The sequence below is a fragment of the Heterodontus francisci genome, unplaced genomic scaffold, assembly GCF_036365525.1.
Source record: "Heterodontus francisci isolate sHetFra1 unplaced genomic scaffold, sHetFra1.hap1 HAP1_SCAFFOLD_185, whole genome shotgun sequence".
Taxonomy (NCBI): Eukaryota; Metazoa; Chordata; class Chondrichthyes; order Heterodontiformes; family Heterodontidae; genus Heterodontus; species Heterodontus francisci.
This window is the reverse complement of record NW_027140672.1, coordinates 3043166-3054817: the sequence shown is the minus strand read 5'-3', so window position 1 is coordinate 3054817 and position 11652 is coordinate 3043166.

Genomic DNA, 11652 nt, shown 5'->3' with positions numbered 1-11652 from the left:
AAAATGAGGGATAGAAATGGCAAGATTAGGGAACCATGGATGACAGGTGAAATTGTGAGACTAGCTAAGAGGAAAAAGGAAGCATACATAAAGTCTAGGCGGCTGATGAAAGACGAAGCTTTGAAAGAATATCGGGAATGTAGGACCAATCTGAAACGAGGAATTAAGAGGGCTATAAGGGGTCATGAAATATCTTTAGCAAACAGGGTTAAGGAAAATCCCAAAGCCTTTTATTCATATATAAGGAGAAAGAGGGTAACTAGAGAAAGGATTGGCCCACTAAAGGACAAAGGAGGAATGTTATGCTTGGACTCAGAGAAAATGGGTGAGATTCTAAACGAGTACTTTGCATCGGTATTCACCGAGGAGAGGGACATGACGGATGTTGAGGTTAGGAACAGATGTTTGATTACTCTAGGTCAAGTCGGCATAAGGAGGGAGGAAGTGTTGGGTATTCTAAAGGGCATTAAGGTGGACAAGTCCCCAGGTCCGGATGGGATCTATCCCAGGTTACTGAGGGAAGCGAGAGAGGAAATAGCTGGGGCCTTAACAGATATCTTTGCAGCATCCTTAAACACGGGTGAGGTCCCGGAGGACAGGAAAATTGCTAATGTTGTCCCCTTGTTTAAGAAGGGTAGCAGGGATAATCCAGGTAATTATAGACCGGTGAGCCTGACGTCAGTGGTAGGGAAGCTGCTGGAGAAGATACTGAGGGATAGGATCTATTCCCATTTGGAAGAAAATGGGCTCATCAGTGATAGGCAACATGGTTTTGTGCAGGGAAGGTCATGTCTTACCAACTTAATAGAATTTTTTGAGGAAGTGACAAAGTTGATTGATGAGGGAAGGGCTGTCGATGTCATATACATGGACTTCAGTAAGGCGTTTGATAAGGTTCCCCATGGCAGGCTGATGGAGAAAGTGAAGGCGCTTGGGGTCCAAGGTGCACTAGCTCGATGGATAAAGAACTGGCTGGGCAACAGGAGACAGAGAGTAGCAGTAGAAGGGAGTTTCTCAAAATGGAGACGTGTGACCAGTGGTGTTCCACAGGGATCCGTGCTGGGACCACTGTTGTTTGTGATATACATTAATGATTTGGAGGAAAGTATAGGTGGACTGATTAGCAAATTTGCTGACGACACTAAGATTGGTGGAGTAGCAGATAGTGAAGGGGACTGTCAGAGAATACAGCAGAATATAGATAGATTGGAGAGTTGGGCAGAGAAATGGCAGATGGAGTTCAATCAGGGCAAATGAGAGGTGATGCATTTTGGAAGATCCAATTCAAGAGTGAACTATACAGTAAATGGAAAAGTCCTGGGGAAAATTGATGTCCAGAGAGATTTGGGTGTTCAGGTCCACTGTTCCCTGAAGGTGGCAACGCAGGTAAATAGAGTGGTCAAGAAGGCATACGGCATGCTTTCCTTCATCGGACGGGGCATTGAGTACAAGAGTTGACAGGTCATGTTACAGTTGTATAGGACTTTGGTTCGGCCACATTTGGAATACTGCGTACAGTTCTGGTCGCCACATTATCAAAAGGATGTGGATGCTTTGGAGAGGGTGCAGAGGAGGTTCACCAGGATGTTGCCTGGTATGGAGGGCGCTAGCTATGAAGAGAGGTTGAGCAGATTAGGATTATTTTCATTAGAAAGACGGAGGTTGAGGGGGGACCTGATTGAGGTGTACAAAATCATGAGAGGTATAGACAGGGTGGATAGCAAGAGGCTTTTTCCCAGAGTGGGTGTTTCAATTACTAGAGGACACGAGTTCAAAGTGAAAGGGGAAAAGTTTAGGGGGGATATGCGTGGAAAGTTCTTTACACAGAGGGTGGTGGGCACCTGGAACGCATTGCCAGCGGAGGTGGTAGATGCGGGCACGATGGAGTCTTTTAAGATGTATCTAGACAGATACATGAATGGGCAGGAAGAAAAGAGATACAGAAACTTAGAAAATAGGCGACATGTTTAGAGAGAGGATCTGGATCGGCGCAGGCTTGGAGGGCCGAAGGGCCTGTTCCTGTGCTGTAATTATCTTTGTTCTTTGTTCTTTGTTCGTACCACCAAAAATTCGGAACACTCCGAAAGTCGCCTGAGCGAACTTACCTCCAGTTTGAAAGAGTTAAGCAGCTTCGGAACATAGGAGCAGGAGTAGGCCATTCAGCCCATCTAGTAGCCCCGCCATTCAATACGATTATGGTTTATCTTCTATTTCAATTCCTTTTTACCACACTATCCCCATATCCCTTTATGTCATTTGTATTTAGAAATCTGTCAATCTCTGCTTCAAACATATTCAATGACTGAGCTTCCACAGCCCTCTGGGGTAGAGAATTCCAAAGATTCACAACCCCCAAGTAAAGAAATTTCGCCTCATCTCTGTCCTAAGTGACTTCCTCCTTATTTTAAAATTGTCTCTGCTGGTTCTAGACTCCCCAACCAGGGGAGACATCTTAGCTGCATCAACCCGTCTATCCATTTAATTCTGTTGTAGGTTTCAATGAGATCACATCTCATTCTTCGAAATTCTGGAGAATCCAGGCCCAGTTTTCCTAATCTCTTCATAGGACAGTCCTGCCATCCCAGGAACAAGTCTAGTGAATCTTCGTTGCACTCCCCCTATGGCAATAATATACTTCCTAAAGTAAGGGGAGCAAAGCTGCACACAGTACTCCAGGTGTGGTCTCACAAGGTTCCATACAATTGAAGCAAGACTTCACCACTCCTGTACTCAAATTCTCTTGTGATAAAGGCTAACATACCATTAGCCTTCTTAAGTGCTTGCTGTCCCTGCATGTCAGCCTTCAGTGACATATTGACAAGGACACCCAGATCCCTTTGTACATCTACACTTTCTAATTTCTTACCATTCAGGAAATACCCTTCACATCTATTCCTCCCTCCAAAGTGGATAACCTCATATTTTCCACATTATATTCCATCTGCCACGTTCTTGCCCTCCCACGAAGTCTGTCCAAATTCCCTTGAAGCCGCTTTGCACCTTCCTCACAACACATACATTCCCACATCTTTTTGTATCATCTGCAAACTTGGGAATATTACTCTGGTCTCCACATCTAAATAAATGATACATATTGTGAACAGATGGGGCCCAAGTACTTACCCAAATGTTTCCTTTTTACTTACCCCACTAGTCACAGCCTGCCAAAGTGAGAATAACCCATTTATTCCTACTCTCTGTTTTATGCTTGTTAACCAATCCTTAATCCATGCCAGTATATTGCGTCCTATCCCATGTGCTTTAATTTTACTAACCAACCTCTTGTGGGGCACTTTATCAAAAATTCATCTGAAAATCCAAATAGACTACATCCACCGACTCCACTTTATCAATTCTGTTACTAATATCCTCAAAAAACTACAACAGGTTCATCAAACATGATTTCCCATTCATAAATCCATGTTGACTATGTCCAATCAGATCATTATTATCCAATTATCCATTTATCACATCCTTTATGATAGATTCCACCATTTTCCCAACTATTGATGTCAGGCTAACAGATCTGTAATTCCCCGTTTTCTCTCTCCCTCCCTTCTTAAATCGTGGGGTGACATTTGCGACCTTCCAATATGCTGGAACCGTTCCAGAAGATGATCACCCATGCACCCACTGTCTCCACAGCTACCTCTGTCAACACTCTGGAATTTAGAATATCAGGTCCTGAGGATTTATCAACCTTAAACCCCATTAATTTCTCCAACACAAACTTCTTACTAATATTAATTTGCTTCACTTCCTCATTCCCCCTAATCCCTTGGATCTCTAATTCTGGGAGATTTCTTGTATCTTTCTCAGTGAAGACAGACACAAAGTGATCATTTAGCTTCTCTGCGATTTCTCGATTCCCCATTATAAATTCCCCTGACTCTGCCTGTAACGGACACATACATGTCTTACCCAAATGTTTCCTTTTTACGTAACTATAGAAGATTTTACAGTCCACTTTTATTTTTGCCTCTGACTAGTAGATACGGAAAATCGGGATACAGCCCACATATGTAAACCTCAGAGTGGTGATCCTTCTCGAGGAGTTCAAAAACTCAGTCCCGCTCCCATTAAAACCCATGCAGAGGAAAAAAAGGTTCGAAGAACCAGGAAGGTTGCAATTCTGGATGATGATTTTTTTCCGTGTACACAAGGCCTTAACCCCAAAGGGAATGCATTCCCTAGTCACCCCAAAGACCCGGGAATAAAAGGTGGGAGGGTGATAAGAGCCTGAGCAGCCACAGGCAAGGAGGAAAATCTGGACACACAGGCGTCCACGCTCAGGCCAAATAGGACGGTACTGAGAGCAGGAGTAAAGACCAATGATCTGTATGTTTCCACTGCAGCAAGGCAGGTCACCATCGAGTTGAATGCTGGAAGTGATGGGGAAAACCTGTAGGATTACTCAGGGTCCACCAGAGCAGTGCAGGAAAACGGGCGCTGATGGAAAGCACAGTAGGTCAGGCTGTGCCTTTAACTGAAACAGTCAGACACAGTAACACAACCACAGAGAGTGCGGGAAAACTTAACAAAATCCTTGAGCGTTACTAGAATTTTGAATCCCAGGGGAAAGTGACCCTATACCCCTTCATTGAGGTTAGCAAGCCCTGGTCATACTCAATGATAAAGGTGCCACCCAATCCCTTCTGCTGGGAATAGGCATGACCTTTCTCCGAGAGTGCAGTGAATGCCAGAGTGTTAGCAAATGGTATAGGAAGACAGTATATGTCCATACCTTTATATTGGGTGCACGTGCAGTGCGACCTATTTTCAACACCAGCAGCTATGGGGACCTGTTCCTGGGTATTGATCTGGCAGGGAAAAGGTGGCAGCTTCCGCAAAGGTTCTGGAGAGACCACAAGAGATCAGGGACACAGAGCAGTTACAGGGGAAGGTCCCCGGCATTCTCCCTGATTCTGTGGTGACTCGGTCCATGGCTAAACAATCCCCATCAGAGGTGGCTGAACTGACACTGGAGATGGATGTCCCTACTGTCTGGTTGTCTGAAACCTTCTTTGGGAAGGTAGAGAGCACAAAGGATGTGTTAAACAGATCTTACTTAGTTGAGGCTCAACAACTCGACCCAGTGTTAAAATATAGCACAGACTGTCCAAAACATAACTGAAGCATAGGGAGTTGCAGAGTGCCACTATTTAAAGATTGAGGTGCTAGTGAGGAAGTTGAGACCTCCTCACAGACCTGAGGATGAAGAGTGGACAGTGCTTCACCAGATAGTGGTGCTGCTGAGGACCCTTAAAGAAATATTAATGGCCCACGAACTTCCAATGACAGTACATGTTGATGTATGAAAATTTAAAGTCCACATAAGGCAGCATTTTGACTGACCACAACTGCACAAAGATGTGGTGGAGTTCTGTAAAACTGGTCACACCTGCCATGTTGTGGGGAGGCTCCAACCTGCAATAATACCTTCACCCTAATTCCCATACCAGATTTTGTAGAACCCTTCAGCAGAATGCTGGTGGATTATGTGAGACACCTGCTGAAAACAAAACGGGACAACCAGTATCTTCTCACAATTATGAATGTGGTGACCCGATTCCCAGAGGCCACTCCCCCGAAGAACTATCTCTGCCAAGGTAGTTGTGGAGGAGCTAACCCGTTATGGGCTGCCTGCTGAGATTCAGATGGATCAGGTCACACATTTTACGTCCAGTATTTCTGAAAAGGTCATGGGTATTCTAGACATAACCCAGCTAAAGTCAACCACCCACAGTCACAAGGAGCTTTGGAGCAGTACCACCAGACCCTAAAGACAATGATCAGGCCATACTGCTATGAGTAACCCCATGACTGGGACAAAGGGATGGCATTTCACCTGTTGGATACCAGGAACCTATCCACTGAGTCCACTGGCTTTAGTCTCTTTGAATTACTTTATGGACACGAGGTGAGAGGTACTCTTAAACTAATCAAGGAGAAGTTTTTGGGACACAGGGATGAGTCTTCCATGTCAGACTACATTTCCATGCTCCGGGAGTGGCTCACGACAGCCTGTGCAATTGCTCAAGAACACCTAAAGATCTCCTACTCAGTTATGAAAAGGTAAGCAGGCAACAATGCCAAGGCCAAAACATTTCAGGACAGAGACCATGTATTGTTACTATTCCCAATGCAGGGTGAATCCCTGAAATCCCGGTTCAGTGGTCCATATCGAGTGGCAAAAGGAATAGTCAGGTAAATTATTTAATTGGCACCCAGACCAAAGGAAAAACGCAAAGGCTGTGGAGGGAACAGAGAAGTACAGATCTGGCAGACTGTCAGGAGGGAAGGATTGAAAAGGACAGTGAAAACAGGTTAGAGAAGGGCCAGGAGGATTCCCTTTTGGAATCCCCTACTCTCCGATTTGCCAACCCTGAAATGTTAGTTAAATTAGACCCCACACTCTCCTTCTTAAATGCAGGTCAATGAGGCAACCTAAAAAGTCAGCTAAAAGCATTCACTGAAGCATGCAATGACAAAGGAAAGTTCGCAAAAAGGCAAGCCAATAGTGAGGGAGATGCCTCACCGAGTCGAGGTGCCGCAGGAGAGTGCAGTGAAAGATGGACAGCCACCTTCGAGCCATAAAATCCCAGAGGACATGGAGCCAGTTAGCAAAATGATGCTCCCCGTAGTACAGGGAAAAGGGAAGGGAAAATACCCTAAAGTAAACAGCACTTGTGCACCTCACCAGAAAGCTAAAAGTAAGGTCAGTGTTGATCTACCCACTGAAGAACCCAATGATCAGGTCCCAAACCCAAATCTAATCAAACCCAACAATTTCAATGCGGAACTCAGCAAGAACAAAGGCACTGAGGAAATCCCAGACACCTCACAGGGTCTAAAATAACAATTTATTACACACTGTGGGTTTAGGGAGAACGATTATCAAGGTGCAGGAACCGGAATGGTTAAAGCTTCATTGCAGGAGAGAAAAAATAAACAATGTCCAGGGTCGAACCCGACACATAACCATCCCAGACAAAAGACCAAAACATTAAATCAGTACAGCTGCAACAGACAATGTCAGCTGCAGTAATTCTAAGATTAATATGTCAGTTTGGGAAGTGATTATTGAGAATGAATGTGTGCTTCAGTTACAGTTACAGTTACAGAGATACAACACTGAAACAGGCCCTTCAGCCCACCGAGTCTGTGCCAACCATCAACCGCCCATAGATACTAATCCTACACTAATTCCATATTCCTACCACATCCCCACCTGTCCCTATATTTCCCTACCACCTACCTATACTAGGGCCAATTTATAATGGCCAATTAACCTATCAACCAGCAAGTCTTTGTCTTGTGGGAGGAAACCGGATCACCCGGAGGAAAGGAAGCCCACGCAGACAGCGGGGGAACTTGCAAACTCCACACAAGCAGTACCCACATTTGAAACCACGTCGCTGGAGCTGTGAGGCTGCGGTGCTAACCACTGCGCCACTGTGCCGCCCCACTGTGCACAATTCTGCAATGAAATGTTCCTGTTATCACATTTTTCCCCGTGTGCTGTGGCGGTGTCAATATAACACAATATGCCAAATTATGAAATTTAATTCATCGTTTGGAAACTTACAGTAAACTTTTAATCGAAAAACAACCTTGCAGTTAACCTTGAAAAAACTGGCAGCCAAGATGGCCACCGCAATTGGCATCTGAAACACCTTTTCACATTCGAAGGCCTACAATAGGAGACACATGTCTGATGAGCCTGGACCCAAATCATTGGCTTGCTCCAGTGATTGAATTACCTAAGATTACATTCATTAACACGGCATACAAGGTCATCCTGACACATTGACTTTGAAAGAGCAAACTCCTGCAAGAGTAAATACTGGTATCCTGAGCCCTGGGGAGATAGAAGTTCCGAACCTTGAATCTCATTGTAAGGGTCCAGCGAATGCACTGAGGCAGTCAGGAGACTGTCTATCTCTGTGAAAGCTGAGAGTTTCCCCTGGACAAAAACAGACAAGTCAGTGATTCAAATTGAGCTGAAGCAGAAGGGCTGTGTTCCCGCCACACCCCTCCCTCTCTCTCCGTCTCTCTCTCCAGATAACATCACAAATTTGAAAACCTCATGTGACTGTGGGCAGTCCAAGCCTACTGATTGCTACAGACAGAGCAACCAGGGGAAGAAAGCCACCGACAAGTCTGCCTCAAAGAAATCCCTTAGCCATGTGGACCATGTGACAAACTGCACTTTGACCAGAAAAAGACTTCAAGGATACAACTTCAGCAGGAAGACCACGGAATGGTCAAATCTCACAGAATGAATTTTTTAAAAATATTTATTCTGGACTCCAATCCAACCACAAATTTATTTCTCACTCTGTAATCTATTTCTGTGTGATTCTCGTGTGTGTGTGTGTGTGTGCATAAATGTCTTCTATTTATTTTAATGATTTTATTTAGATCGGGTTTATATTGTTCAGTATAATAAACTCACCTCTTTCATGGTTAAACTCAAGAGAACCTGTCCAATCGATTTCTTCACCATCATACCAAAGATAAAATGTAAACCACTCACTGAGACGTTAAGCATATTCACAGTTTATAAAGGACAAACACTGTTGTGATCAAATAAAGCCGAGCGACTTTGACCCCTCCTCACCTGGCCATAACAATAGGCAGGGTTGGTGATGGAGAGAATATGGGGATGAACTCAGCTCAGCATTAAATAGATACCAGAGGTTGGAAAGTTCCTGCATCAGCCTCCGACAACGGCCAGCAAGGTGGATGCAGATCATGGAGAGGGAATGGAATTTGTGACAGAAACTGAAGATAATGCTTTCAGTCTTCTTACGATTTAAATGACAGGAACACTAAATCAGTGAAATATGGTTTATGAATCTAATAGTTGGATACAGAGACTTACCAGGGACACCAATAATAGCGAGGATGGGATAGTAAATAAATTGAATCGTCTTCAGAGCATAAAAGATCCGCCATTCTAATGTTATCCAATCATAATTTGCAGTAAGATAGTCAAACCAATAGGATACACTCCTGTCCATTGTTGTAACATTCCAATCTATTGTTCAGATTCTGATCTATCCTCTCCCTCTCTCTGCAGCTGCTGATCCCTGTTAGTGCCGGGGTTGATGCACCCACTAACACTATCGGATAACACATTGAAAGGAGTGCCTTCTTAATAGAAGAGGGGAACCCTCCATTGACACCATTAGGGTCCATGGAGACTGACATTAATTACAGTCACTGAACAAACAGGTTCAGTTAACACTTTTCAATCCAACACATTTTGTGCCGCAGTAAAGTACAAAGAAAAAGAACAAAGAAAATTACAGCACAGGAACAGGCCCTTCGGCCCTTCAAGCCTGCGCCGATCCAGACCTCTATCTAAACATGTCGCCTATTTTCTAAGGGTCTGTATCTCTTTTCTTCCTGTCCATTCATGTATCTGTCTAGATACATCTTAAAAGACGCTATCGTGCCCGCATCTACCACCTCCGCTGGCAACGCGTTCCAGGCACCCACCACCCTCTGCGTAAAGAATTTTCCATGCATATCCCCCCTAAACTTTCCCCCTTTCACTTTGAACTCGTGTCCTCTAGTAATTGAATCCCCCACTCTGGGAAAAAGCCTCTTGCTATCCACCCTGTCTATACCTCCCATGATTTTGTACACCTCAATCAGGTCCCCCCTCAACCTCCGTCTTTCTAATGAAAATAATCCTAATCTACTCAACCTCTCTTCATAGCTAGCGCCCTCCATACCAGGCAACATCCTGATGAACCTCCTCTGCACCCTCTCCAAAGCATCCACATCCTTTTGGTAATGTGGCGACCAGAACTGCACGCAGTATTCCAAATGTGGCCGAACCAAAGTCCTATACAACTGTAACATGACCTGCCAACTCTTGTACTCAATACCCCGTCCGATGAAGGAAAGCATGCCGTATGCCTTCTTGACCACTCTATTTACCTGCGTTGCCACCTTCAGGGAACAGTGGACCTGAACACCCAAATCTCTCTGGACATCAATTTTCCCCAGGACTTTTCCATTTACTGTATAGTTCACTCTTGAATTGGATCTTCCAAAATGCATCACCTCGCATTTGCCCTGATTGAACTCCATCTGCCATTTCTCTGCCCAACTCTCCAATCTATCTATATTCTGCTGTATTCTGTGACAGTCCCCTTCACGATCTGCTACTCCACCAATCTTCGTGTCGTCTGCAAACTTGCTAATCAGTCCACCTATACTTTCCTCCAAATCATTAATGTATATCACAAACAACAGTGGTCCCAGCACGGATCCCTGTGGAACACCACTGGTCACACGTCTCCATTTTGAGAAACTCTCTTCTACTGCTATTCTCTGTCTCCTGTTGCCCAGCCAGTTCTTTATCCATCTAGCGAGTACACCTTGGACCCCATGCGCCTTCACTTTCTCCATCAGCCTGCCATGGGGAACCTTATCAAACGCCTTACTGAAGTCCATGTATATGACATCTACAGCCCTTCCCTCATCAATCAACTTTGTCACTTCCTCAAAGAATTCTATTAAGTTGGTAAGACATGACCTTCCCTGCACAAAACCATATTTCCTATCACTGATAAGCCCATTTTCTTCCAAATGGGAATAGATCCTATCGCTCAGTATCTTCTCCAGCAGCTTCCCTACCACTGACGTCTGGCTCACCGGTCTATAATTACCTGGATTATCCCTGCTACCCTTCTTAAACAAGGGGACAACATTAGCAATTCTCCAGTCCTCCGGGACCTCACCCGTGTTTAAGGATGCTGCAAAGATATATGTTAAGGCCCCAGCTATTTCCTCTCTTACTTCCCTCAGTAACCTGGGATAGATCCCATCCAGACCTGGGGACTTGTCCACCTTAATGCCTTTTAGAATACCCAACACTTCCTCCCTCCTTATGCCGACTTGACCTAGAGTAATCAAACATCTGTTCCTAACCTCAACATCCGTCATGTCCCTCTCCTCGGTGAATACCGATGCAAAGTACTCGTTTAGAATCACACCCATTTTCTCTGAGTCCAAGCATAACATTCCTCCTTTGTCCTTTAGTGGGCCAATCCTTTCTCTAGTTACCCTCTTTCTCCTTATATATGAATAAAAGGCTTTGGGATTTTCTTTAACCCTGTTTGCTAAAGTAGAACATTTATCCAGTCTGGATGGGATGTATGATAGTTACTGAGGGAAGGAATGGTGGAAATAACAGAGGCACTGGACAGAATCCTTCAATCCTCCTTGGATGTGGGATTGATGCCAGAGGACTGCAGTTTTGTAAATGTTACACTGTTTAAACAAGTAGAGATTGGATAAACCCTGTAACTATCAGTCTCAAGTTGGTGGTTGGAAACTTCTAGAGGTCATAACCCAGCAGAAAAATATATCTTGCTTGTACAAACATGGGTTAATCAATGACAAGTAGCATGGATAGGTTAATGGAAAATCATTTCTGATAATCTTGATCGAGTTCGTTCAGGACGTAACTGTGAGTGTTAATGTGGATAGCATATTTCATGTAATATACTCAGAGAAAGTTTAAGACAGAGAAAGAGGCCACTTGGCCCATTGTGTCTGTGCCGGCCGATAAATGATCCACCTATTCTAATCCCACCTTCCAGCATTTGATCCATAGCCCAGAAGATTATG